Here is a 12,972-nt window from a genome sequence, read left to right on the forward strand (position 1 = left end):
TCGTGTAGACATGTTCTCCACCCTATCTTCATAGAAACCGGAAACCCGAACCACCGTTTTCTTTGGCGGACCTGTCTGCGACGCACGAATCCACGATCCAAATTGTTGATCCTCTGCCCTCAGTGTACCTTTGCTTTGGATCCAACTATCACAGTCCCTGTCACCATGGTCAAAACAACCACACCAGTAGCAAAAATTAGGCAAACGTTCATACCTGAAGCTTACCCATGTTTTTCCGCCTTCTTCGAAAGTAACTACCCTTCCTCTGCAGAGTGGCTGATATACATCTAGTGTGACTCGCACTCTAACATAGCTGCCTCCCTCATTGGCAGAGACACTAGTTGATCTATCAACCTGGCCTATCGCTTCACAAATATCATCAGCGACCGATTTATTTCTATAGCCAATTGGAATATTATGCACTTGAACCCAGAATGATGCCTTGTCAAATTTCAGTTCTTCCAGAGGAGTTTGTCTCTCATATCTCTCCAAGACCACCAAATATTTATCGAAACTCCATGGTTCACTAGAGAGAACCCTATCCACATCTTCCTTGTTATCAAAAATAAATAGCGCCGTGTGAGACCCTTCCTTACTCACCGTGAAACCACTGTCCGCCTTCCATAGTGGCTTAAAAGTCCTTGCCACTGCATCCATATTGAAAGCCCGTTTTGTGAAAAATTGTGCTGCTATGATGTATTCCTTTGAGCATCTATCTTTTTTGAAACAAACATCATCTCCCTCCTTTTCGGAAAGAGATAGTCGATTCCAATGCCATGTGAGATCTTCCATGGAATACTGGATAGAAAAAAACTGTCCTTTGAGGAATGAAAGGAAAGAAGAGAACTGTTTCCCAGCCCCCAGAAAAAGTTAACCCACAAGCCCTATACGTAACACTGTCACGCAAGGGGAAAAAATTGGGATTTAGTGGGTTTTACCAATTTAATTACATGAGTAGTCTAATTAATCAATCGAACCCGCTTACATATTGGTCACTTGGTTTATAGTCTGATCAATTAGGACGGTTTGGATTTTATAATTTATGCGCAACGACAGTTTTAGGAATTTTTTTAAGGATAATGACTAAAAACCTTAAATTATACAAAATATAATAAAGAGAACTTGAATATATTAAGTTCACAAAAAAAAAAAATGCAAATAAATAAAGTATTACAATTTCTTTCTAGTAACAAAGAGAAAAAGAAAAAAGGGATTGATAAGAGATAAAATGGGACTCAAGAATGGAGAGAGAGAGAGAGAGAGAAATAGAGAGACAGAGAGATGTGATATTTGTTACAACTGCAAGTCGAATTGTTAAGGAGAGCAAAATTATTATGATTGTAAAGCCAAAGAGACCATAACTGATAGTACTGCTAAGGAGAACTCATGACTACAGTATTACTCGATACATTTTTTAAGGAAAAATGAAATTAGAAATTATTTTATGTAATAAGTTAAATGAATTACAAATTTGAATGATTAGAGATTTTTATTTTTTATTTTTTTTGAATAGTTTTTTGTTGGAAATTTGTTCACTTGATGTTCTTTTGTTTAGTCTCATTTTAGTGAAATTATTGTGAAAATGTTACGAATATAGCATTATTTTTATTTTTGTTAAACTCAAATTCTTTGATAGAGTGATTAAAATATGTTAGCATTATGCGTGATACCCCTTTGTTGGTGCGTGCAAAAAAGTAAAAAGCAAAACTTTGAATGCAATCCTCTTGTTGGCGGTGGAAATGCATATGAAATTTTCATGACTCATGATAATTGTAAGGACCGGATTTAGACTCCTAGCCCAACGGGTTTATGGACTCAAGCCCAAAACAACCCAAAACAATAAATTTGTAGAGAATGGGTTGGAAAACTGGGCTTTCGTGAACTAGATAACAGAAAGACAGGATTTGATGCTAGAAAGAGAAAGATAACAGAAGTTTGTTAAGGAATAACGTTCGGATTGGTCTGAGGACAGTGATTCTTTAATATTTACTCTTAAAGCTTTATTAGAGATTTTGTTTATAGATTTTTTCTCCCCCTCTTCATGGAGGGTCTTTCACGTTATATAGCCCTCTTTGGACCATCTTGATCTTACACTTGTTGACCATTTGAACCCTTACTTGAGTACCTGTCCCATCAGACACCTTCCTTGGCTTTCTGTGAGTTGCGGTTGCCAAGGCAATACTGTTTAGGGATCTTCTCTACATAAATGCGGCCAGAAAAGTAGCTGCAGTGCATTCAATGTGGTGGTAGCATCTTTTCTTTAGATATTTTTTTGGGGTTTTCTTCTCTCTTGCACGTTTCTGGGATACGTCCTTGTCATTGATGCATCCTGGGAGGTCACCTTGATCATTAGGTCCGGTGTTTGACCTATTCCTAGCCAGTCCGAGGAGACACTCCTCCTCGGACAACCTTCTCGTTCCATGTTTTGTTCGTAAATTCTAACTCAAAACAATTTGTACTGCTTGCTTATCTTCGGATTACTTACCTCCTCAGATAGGGCCCAAGGCCCAGTATGTGATCCGGGCCCTTAACCCCACAATAACCATATGCAATGTAAATACCAACCAGATACGACTTTTTTATATTGGATATCACTTCCGTTATTGTCTATTTGCTAGCCAACATGATTTGGGTGACTCTTTGCTAGCCAACAGTAGTTGGGTGAAAATTGACTGCAGAACAAACTTTACTTTTCCCTCCCCATCCTTCTCATCAATATGCAATATTTGCTTTGCAACTGCACTACCAACCAGTTCTACAATCACAGGAACATTATAAAGCACACCCTTAAGCATCTAGGAAGACAATAGCAAGTTGATCCAAGTAAATGATAGAGTTTACAAATCATCAATATGTGTGCATGCACAGAATATAAGCAAGCTTTAGCTCTACTACTAGGATTACCAAATCTTGTACTGCTCTGGCCATCTTGTACACTTCATATATCCATAATAGAAACACCCCATGAGCCTCAAAACAATCTGGTCAAAGGGAGAAATTTTGTGGACCACAGTAGAGGGGGAGAGAGGATCCTGATGAATTAATTTTCTATATTTTCACCTCCTTTCTTGTTTGTCATATAACCTCCTTGGAGAAAATTATAATCTACAAATTCAGTCATTAAAATTGGTTCTCAAGGTTCCACTGATATGTTTCTTCTTCTGCCTCTCGTAGCCATTCTCAGCCCATACCTCTCAAATATATCTGCCAAATCAACCGACCCTACTTCTCCCAATTTCTTTGCCACCTCCCCAAACATAACAAAACCCTCCTCACTTGAATAATAATGCAAAAACTTGTTGTAAGGAACCTCAAGCCCTTTCCTCGAACTCCTCTTTACATACTTTGTGGCTTCTAAAGACTTTCCCACCGTAACCAAACCACCAACAAAAATAGTTTCAAAATTCACAATTGGGTAAGTTCCCTTCCTACCCTAAATTCCCTTGCAATAACATTATATAGGTATGCATTGTAGGCTCACACCCACTCTTTATCATCTCTCTAAACACTTGTGTTGCTTCACTTGCCCTTCTTAACTTCAAAAGTCCTTTTATCAGCCCATGGTACACACTGACATCCGGTTTCTCAATCTCTTCCACAATCCTATAAGCCTCTCTAACTATCCCTCTCAACAAAAGCCCATAAATAAGTGATGCCAACGTTGGATTATCGACCTGAATACCTCTCTCACGCATTTCTTCGAACATCATGCATGCTTGCGCATTCTTACCCCTTTTGCACATCCACTCAATCACAAGCCTATAAGTTGGAAGACCCAAATTGTCTATCCTCATCGTTCTCATCATCTGAAATAACTTTAATGCCTCATCATACCTATTAATCTTGAAATGGGTTTCCATCATTTTCTCAACCGCATCAATATCTGGCTGAAACCCTTCATCCACCATCAAGTTCCAAACCTTTGAAGCCTCAACTAAATCACCCACATCAAAAAAACCCTTTATCAAACACTTATATGTAACCCCACTTGGTTTTATTCATTCTCTCAACTTGGACACAACAAACTTGGCCTCCTCAACAAGTCCATTCCCACACAAAGTCTCAACCACCTTATTCAAATACTCATACCCACATGCATTCAGAGAGTGGAAAAACTCCACGCACTTTTTCAACTCCCTTGCTGCTGCCAAGGTGTTAAGCGCAATCCTAAAAGTCTTATCATTGACCAGATGATGCCGTCCCATTTCATGGAGAAGCTCCCAAAAAAGCTCAATGTTGCGTGATTCTCCAATCACGTCAAGCAACTTGTTGAATGAGACAGAGGTGTGAGTGAAATGTGAAGTTGTGTTGGTTTCTGTGTATTGAAAGAAGCCGTAGACAGGTTGCCATGAGTAAGGGAACTTGTTGCGGACTCGGAGGAAGAACTCGTGGGTGAGGTGTTTGTCTTGGTCAAATTGTGACAAGCAAGCATGGAGCTTGGAGTGGAGTCTTGGGTCTGGGGAGTATTGTTGCTGGTAAAGGATGGTGCAGACTCGGAGTAGGTGATCAGGGTTTGGGTGGTGAAATGGTGGTAATGGGGTTGGAAGGTTGTGTGTGTGAGTAGAGTTGGTGCTTAAAAAAAAGGGTCCCAATGGACAACACAATGCCAATCAGCAGTCTAAGCTTCCAGTGAATTTTTAGACATTGAACACTTGGAAATGAAGAAAGCGACAGATGGAATAAGATTGAAAATAATATCGCATACAATTCTTTCACATTCAAGGCACTTCAATTAACACACTACTACTAATGACAAAGAGAATGAAAAAACCCATTAAAATTACCACCATAAGCAAAGTTTGGAAGCTTTAATTGATTTTCCCGCGGTTTCTGAGTAATTAAAAAAAAAGGAAACAAGTGAGAGAGATAGAGAAAGATTAGTACCTGGAAGATCAGCACAAACGAAAAGAGACAGAGCAGTAATAAAATCAGGGGTTGGGTTTTTCTTTAGTAGAGTAATCCTTTACGAGAGAATTTACAAACTTCATTAAAAATAAAAATAAAAATAAAATAAAATAAAAAAAGAAGGTAAATCGTAAGTTAGTTCGTGTTTAGATTTTACACACTAAAATTTTAGAATTTGAATTTTATCCTTTGAAATTTGAGATGTTTAAATTTTACACTCTAATGTTTTAGAATTTGGATTTTACGCCCTAAATTTTAGGAATGTTTGGATTTTACTCCCTAAAATTTGGAGGTGTTTAAATTTACAACTAAAGTTTCAGAATTTTAGGATATAAAATCCAAACATTATCAAACTTTAAGGGGTAAAATCTAAATTGTAAAATGTCACAATGTAAAATTCAAACACCCTCAAACTTTAAGTGTATAATTTGCAATTTCAAAAAAAAAAAAAGTTTTATGTTATAAAATTTATAATAAATTTAATTTTTTCTAAAAGAAGTGTTTTGTTAAAATTTTAAATTTTTTCATATGGGTTGGATTTGGAGTAGTAAAGAAGCAACCACTATCGACCCATTCTGATTTGGATCTTTGAAGCTAACACCAACATACGCGCCCTTGGAACTAGGGCTTTGTGAGAAACCTGCTTGACTCACTCGCTTGATTCAATCCGAAATGGGTTTTATTTTACCCATTAAAATTGTGGGTCAGTTTGACATGCGGGTTGATTTTTTTTTTTTTTTTTTGATCCGTCAAGAATGAATTTGATCCATTTATCTATATAATTATATATGTAGGCATAAAAAAAATATTACTTAAATTAAAAAGCTTTTGTTATTCTTTTTAGTTTGGGAGAAAATAAAGAATTGTTTGAAAGAAGATCCACAAAAAGTTTTATTTTTTGGCCTAATCAGAGAAATTCCAATATAAGTAAATGTATCTTGTTAACTCGCACAATCTGCCCAACTCACTGAATTGAAATTGCCTACATTTTCAATTGATCCGTTAGTTATAGATTTTGGTGGGTTGACTACGGTTTGAACGTTTTTCAGCTCGCTTATTGTGGCTTGTTTAAACATTTTGAATCCATAACTCTTGAAGTGGAAGCAAAGGCTATGGAAGAAGCAATTGCTTTTGCTTGGGACATGGGATCTAGGATGCTATATTTGAGGGTGACTCCCAGGTGGTTGTTAATGCCTTGATGGGCAATTAAGTTCCTCCCATTCAAATTGCTAATAACATTTCAGGCTCTCTGTCTTAGATTCACTAGTTTCGCTCTGTTTAGTTTCTACATGTTCCACGCATGGGGAATAAAGTATCTCATGCTTTAGCCTAACATGCTAGAGACATTCCTGAATTTATCACCTGGACAGGGGAAATTCCTTGTATTGTTGAGCACCTAGTGTATCAAGATGTACTTTTTTTATTCTCGTTTGAATGAAATTGCGATTTTTACATTAAAAAAAAAGAAAGGATATTCGATATCTGTATCCCAATGTGCCCAAAAAAATGGATCATTTCAAAATACTAGTGCTTCTATACATTATACAGGATACAAGATCAGCATGTGTCATAGTCCACAGGAGCACTTACCGCGAGCTAAACTCCTAGAGAAAGGTGATAACATAGTCATTAAACCTGAACTAGACATGAACCTAATCTTAGAGTTGGGTTATTAGTTCTCTAGTTCAATCAATGGGTCACTGATTGAACCATAGGGTCAAATAAAAAGTACATAATTATATAGCTATAATAATAATTTTGATAAAACATAAAATAAAATAAATATAAGTTAAAAAATAGGCATATCCCAAAATAGCTAATTAAAATTAAGTTTAGAAGTTAGCCACCTAATCAAAATCATAATTTCACAAATGCAAATCAGTTTTGACTCCTTTTAAGTTAGTATTTCTAGCAAATTCACTCAATTGTCTCACTTTAAATAGCAAGGAAGTAGAAAAAGACACTATCATGGACCCTTGCATGTAATTTTTTTTCCTAACTACAAAATCTGCTTGACGAAAACAACCCATCTAGGTTGCAAAGGTTATAAAAACAATGTTGAAATTTAGTGGGTAAATCTGTTTGATGAAAACAGCCCATCTAGGATGCACAGGTTACAAAACCAATGTTGGGATTTAGTGGGTTTTACCAATTTAATTACATGAGCAGTCTAATTAATCAATCGAACCCGCTTACATATTGGTCACTTGGTTTATAGTCTGATCAATTAGGACGGTTTGGATTTTATAATTTATGCGCAACGACAGTTTTAGGAATTTTTTTAAGGATAATGACTAAAAACCTTAAATTATACAAAATATAATAAAGAGAACTTGAATATATTATGCTCACAAAAAAAAAAATGCAAATAAATAAAGTATTACAATTTCTTTCTAGTAACAAAGAGAAAAAGAAAAAAGGGATTGATAAGAGATAAAATGGGACTCAAGAATGGAGAGAGAGAGAGAGAGAGAGAGAGAGAGAGAGAGAGAGAGACAAAGAGATGTGATATTTGTTACAACTGCAAGTCGAATTGTTAAGGAGAGCAAAATTATTATGATTGTAAAGCCAAAGAGACCATAACTGATAGTACTGCTAAGGAGAACTCATGACTACAGTATTACTCGATACATTTTTTAAGGAAAAATGAAATTAGAAATTATTTTTATGTAATAAGTTAAATGAATTACAAATTTGAATGATTAGAGATTTTTATTTTTTATTTTTTTTGAATAGTTTTTTGTCGGAAATTTGTTCACTTGATGTTCTTTTGTTTAGTCTCATTTTAGTGAAATTATTGTGAAAATGTTGTGAATATAGCATTATTTTTATTTTTGTTAAACTCAAATTCTTTGATAGGGTGATTAAAATATGTTAGCATTATGTGTGATACCCCTTTGTTGGTGCGTGCAAAAAAGTAAAAAGCAAAACTTTGAATGCAATCCTCTTGTTGGCAGTGGAAATGCATATGAAATTTTCATGACTCATGATAATTGTAAGGACCAGATTTAGACTCCTAACCCAATGGGTTTATGGACTCAAGCCCAAAACAACCCAAAACAATAAATTTGTAGAGAATGTGTTGTAAAACTGGGCTTTCGTGAACTAGATAACAGAAAGACAGGATTTGATGCTAGAAAGAGAAAGATAACAGAAGTTTGTTAAGAAATAACATTCGGATTGGTCTGAGGATAGTGATTCTTTAATATTTACTCTTAAAGCTTTATTACAGATTTTGTTTACAGATTTTTTCTCCCCCTCTTCATGGAGGGTCTTTCACGTTATATAGCCCTCTTTGGACCATCTTGATCTTACACTTGTTGACCATTTGAACCCTTACTTGAGTACCTGTCCCATCAAACACCTTCCTTGGCTTTCTGTGAGTTGCGGTTGCCAAGGCAATACTGTTCAGGGATCTTCTCCACATAAATGCGGCCAGAAAAGTAGCTGCAGTGCATTCAATGTGGTGGTAGCATCTTTCCTTTAGATATTTTTTTGGGGTTTTCTTCTCTCTTGCATGTTTCTGGGATACGTCCTTGTCATTGATGCATCCTGGGAGGTCACCTTGATCATTAGGTCCGGTGTTTGACCTATTCCTAGCCAGTCCGAGGAGACACTCCTCCTCGGACAACCTTCTCGTTCCATGTTCTGTTCGTAAATTCTAACTCAAAACAATTTGTATTGCTTGCTTATCTTCGGATTACTTACCTCCTCAGATAGGGCCCAAGGCCCAATATGTGATCCGGGCCCTTAACCCCGCAATAACCATATGCAATGTAGATACCTATCTATAGGTAAAATAAATAAATAAATAAATAAAAATTAAAAAAAAAAAAAGCACACACACACACACACACAATGTTGAAAGTTGGGACTCATCATTTGAGTATTTGACTTCTTGGCACTCTTTTGTTTTTTGAGAATCGACTTCTTGATACTTGGTTCTTCATCAAAGTGATGATTCTTTTTTAGAGCTTCCCACCGCTGCACCACAATTGCTAGTTGTTATTCAACGTATTATACTAACATATACTAGCCTCGTCATACGTGCTTTGCACGTGTGATGGGGTTCTTTTTCTATTTTGAGTTTAATGTAATTTTCCAATTTGAATTTATTTACTATTAGTGAGGGTACACAGGAAGAGGTTTTTAAAGAACTAAAATTTAAGATTTGAAATAGAGTAAAATGCTAAATTTTATTAGTGTGTGCTAGTTTTTAGGGAAAAAAAAAATTGTATTTGATATGCTTAAGATATACTCCCTCCGTCTCACTTTTTTTGTCATGTTTGAAAAGTCAAACTTTTTAAGGAAACATCATTTATTGTCTTGTCTACCTTTTAAAAATGTATAAGTTTCCAAAACTATCCTTAAAAAAATTTATCAAAAAATTGACTTAGTAAATTAATAGGGGTATAATAGGAACATCAGTAAATTAATTACTTTTATTTTTAGAAAAAATACAATATTTTAGGACATCTCAAAATGGAATAAAGGACAAAAAAAGTGTGACAGAGGGAGTATTTAAATAGAGAGTGCTAATTTTTAGGAAAAAAGTTTCTCTGAATTTTTTTTTTTTGAATTTTGTTGAATTACAATTTTAACCTTATTTTTTATTTTTTAAAAATAAGAATTATCTAATTAAATTAGGTGTATTTTTGACATTTTTTGAAATCATAATTAACTTTCTGAATTTTCTTAATTTATAGAGATAACTTCTCAATCAGTGAACATGCATTGACGTCAAGTCCACATAACATTAAGAAGAAACTAGAGCTAAGTAGTTGTATGAGCCTTCCAAAATATGCATACATACATTTTGTAATATTTAAGATAATGGGGGGAGTGGACTTATGGGGAAGACAGAGTCTTCCAAAATAACTGGTAAGAAAAGTTTAATTAGTAGCTTTCTCTCCTAAAATTTGTTTGGGAGAAAATATATAATCGCAACTCTTTTTAAGTCATTGATATGCCAGATACCTTTAATCATGAAAACAAGTGACACCATTATTAGAAGTCTTTAATCTTGTTAACGTCTCACTGAGTCTTTGGTCATTGTTCAAAACTTCCAATGTCTTTTGGTCATTGTTTGAAACTTCCAAAGACTTGGAAAGTTATAATCTTAAAATTTTGGACTATATAACAATTGTTTGGTGTAGATTGTATAATTGCAAGACTAAGTGTATGGAAATTATCAAATGTGTAGCAATCATAATATCCCGGTCAATTTTACGCCTTCCATTACTTTTTCGTTAGAGGTGTAATTTGTAATTTAGCCTTTGTTTAATAAGTAGTAATGAATAAAAAGGTCAGATAGAGACCTCTTAGTGTAGAATATACATATTTATTAAAATTGGTTCAAGGAAATTTAATCAAACCTAAACTAAAATTTATTTACTATTAGGTTTCTTTATTTGAAAAGATAGTATATTCTAATTGGATATAACTATAAATGGAGACATCAAGGATTTCAATCCTCCCTCTTCTGTATAACCATCGAATTAAAAACAAAAAAACAAAAAAACTTCAAAACATGTGGTACTATTAGAGAAAACTTTAATCCTGATAGCAAGAAGTCTTTGATTAGTGTTTGTAAAATAAATTTAGACGTTGATTAGTGGTCCCACTATCGACTAGCATGACTTTTGAGCTATATAATTGTTTGATGATATACAACTACTCTTTTCAGGTCATTGATTCTCTAAATTCATTCAAACTTGAGAACATGTGTTATGGGAGAATATACTTCAAAACTCGTGCCTAGATTTTTATAGCTTAATTAGTTGACACTTTCTAGTATCTTCATGATTCAAAGCCTTCTCCTTTGTTATAACTATGGAATTATCCAATAGACTTCAAAACATGTGAATCTGTTAGAAGACTTTAATCCTAATTATATTGAATGAGTCTTTGGTTAGTGTTTAGAAATTCAATTTAGACTTGGAAAGTAATGGCATCATGGTCCAACTATTAACTAGCATGACTTTTGGACTATATAACTATTTGCTAAAGATTCATGCTAGATTTTTTTTTTTTCCTTTCTTGGAGAGTTATAACCTATGGTGTCTGCTCCTGATGATAGTTCTTTATCATTAGACTAAGACACCAATTGATTTTTGGTGTAGATAGGGATTGAACCCCAGATCTCTTATTCAACCATCAAAGGTTTTACTAGTTGAACTAATTGGAACCCACAATTCATGCTAGATTGAACTAAGAGAAATTGTGTTAATTATCTTGGTAAGTTTCAAATTAGTGTTTTAATAAGATATCTATGCGGAGCCATACACAATACTTTCTTTGAAGGGAGGAAACTAACACTAATCTTTTTTCCTTTTTTTTTTTTTTTTTTTTTTGAGAAGAGAAACTAACACTAATCTCATTCTTCTTCCAACATTTTTTCGTAATGAATTAATTTCTAACCGATTCAACCTAGGGGGAGAACATAACCACGGTTATTAGCCACAACACAATTCTAATCCTTAGTATTAGCGTATTTTATGGGTTGGGCTTTTCTTTAGCTTCTTGGCTCTCATTATCTTAGAAAAGACTTTAACCCAGTAAAATGTTTCAAAAAGTCTTTGGCCCATGACATGGAAAATTAAGGTCTTGTGGGTCACTCTAATAACTAGTGTGAATTGTGGTCTATGGAACTGTTGACACTTGTCAAAGGCATGGAAAATTTAATCTCTTGTGGGTTACAACATTATTATTATTATTATTACTACTACTACTACTGGATGGGTTACTCTATTTTTTTTAATTTAAAGAACTAGTTTTGAAAGTGAAAATAATCAGATTATCTGGCTCAGATTTTTAAAACTAAAAACTCCTTATAAACACAAGTATCATAATAATCCCATATACTTTAGATCTAGATTCATTCATATCTTCTTCTAAAAAAAATTCACTCATATTGATACTTTATTTTTTTTTTTTTTTTTTTTATTTTTTGAGAAACTCATGTTGATACCTATAGTGGATATATTTGTCTCTGTCTATCTAGGACCATCAGCTTATAAAAATAATTAACCTATGACATGTACGCTATACATTTTTTTTTTGGGGGGGTAAAAAATTAATGCTAGACATTTAGCACATTGTAAAGGACCCACCCACCCAGCAAATAAGAAATAAGGCATCCTCTTGGCATAATTGTTGAATTTCTCAGTTCTCATTTGATATATGGTGCAGCTTGTGGAGGATGTTCAAAACCTCCTGGTTTCCCACAATTGTATTTTACTAAAATTTAGTTTGGCCTAGAAATACAAGCACTTCGGAAAACATCCTTAATTCGTTTAAGGTATGAATTTGATTTTTTTTTTTTTTTTTAAGTTGAATTAATAAAAGTTGAATTCCAAGTGCAGTGACACCCATTGAAATTTTTTTTTTTTTTTAAGTTGGCGCCTTAACCATATTGTTGACAACAAAATTTAATAATATCAAGTATATCCAAATCTTAGTACTTGCATTTTTTTTTTTAAATAACCACATTTTAAATCTCTCATTTAAAAATACTAAACTCATTTAGTTATAATATATGTAAATCGTTTAAATAATCACACACACTGACACACATACATAATATATGTAAATCGTTTAAATAAACTCATTTGTTAATTGAAAATACTGAGATCGAACCCTGAAAATGTACTCACCATAAGGTTGGAGATTCCATTATAACAAAGGACATTGTTAATGACTACGAATGAATTTATCATTATACTTCAAGCACGAATGACAAGCTAGATGTCGCTTTAAAGTTAGACATTTTTTTCTTTTTTTCTTTTTTGAGGTGCTTAAAGTTAGACATTTCAATCAATTATTGCTAACTTTTTAATAACAAACCATTAATATTTGAGTAATGCTAATGAAATAAAGAATCAAATAAAGAAAGAGACGTTTGTATTTAAAAGAGGTTGGGTGCGTACGGATGTTGAAGATTAGTGGAATTACATTTCATATATAATAACAGGATTTTGTCAATTGATGCCTCAAGGAAATTAGTTTAGAAAATGACGAAGTTTAACTACAAAACTCATTGTAGCCTAAGGCTACAAAACTAATTGT

General features: G+C 33.9%; 1 pseudogene; it reads right to left on the minus strand.

Annotated features, from left to right (window-relative positions):
* Window positions 1-3,064: 3,064 nt before the first annotated feature.
* LOC126705128 (putative pentatricopeptide repeat-containing protein At1g26500) lies at window positions 3,065-12,595 on the minus strand (annotated as a pseudogene).
* Window positions 12,596-12,972: the final 377 nt, after the last annotated feature.

Source organism: Quercus robur, chromosome 11, assembly GCF_932294415.1.
Source record: "Quercus robur chromosome 11, dhQueRobu3.1, whole genome shotgun sequence".
In the NCBI taxonomy this organism is placed as follows: Eukaryota; Viridiplantae; Streptophyta; class Magnoliopsida; order Fagales; family Fagaceae; genus Quercus; species Quercus robur.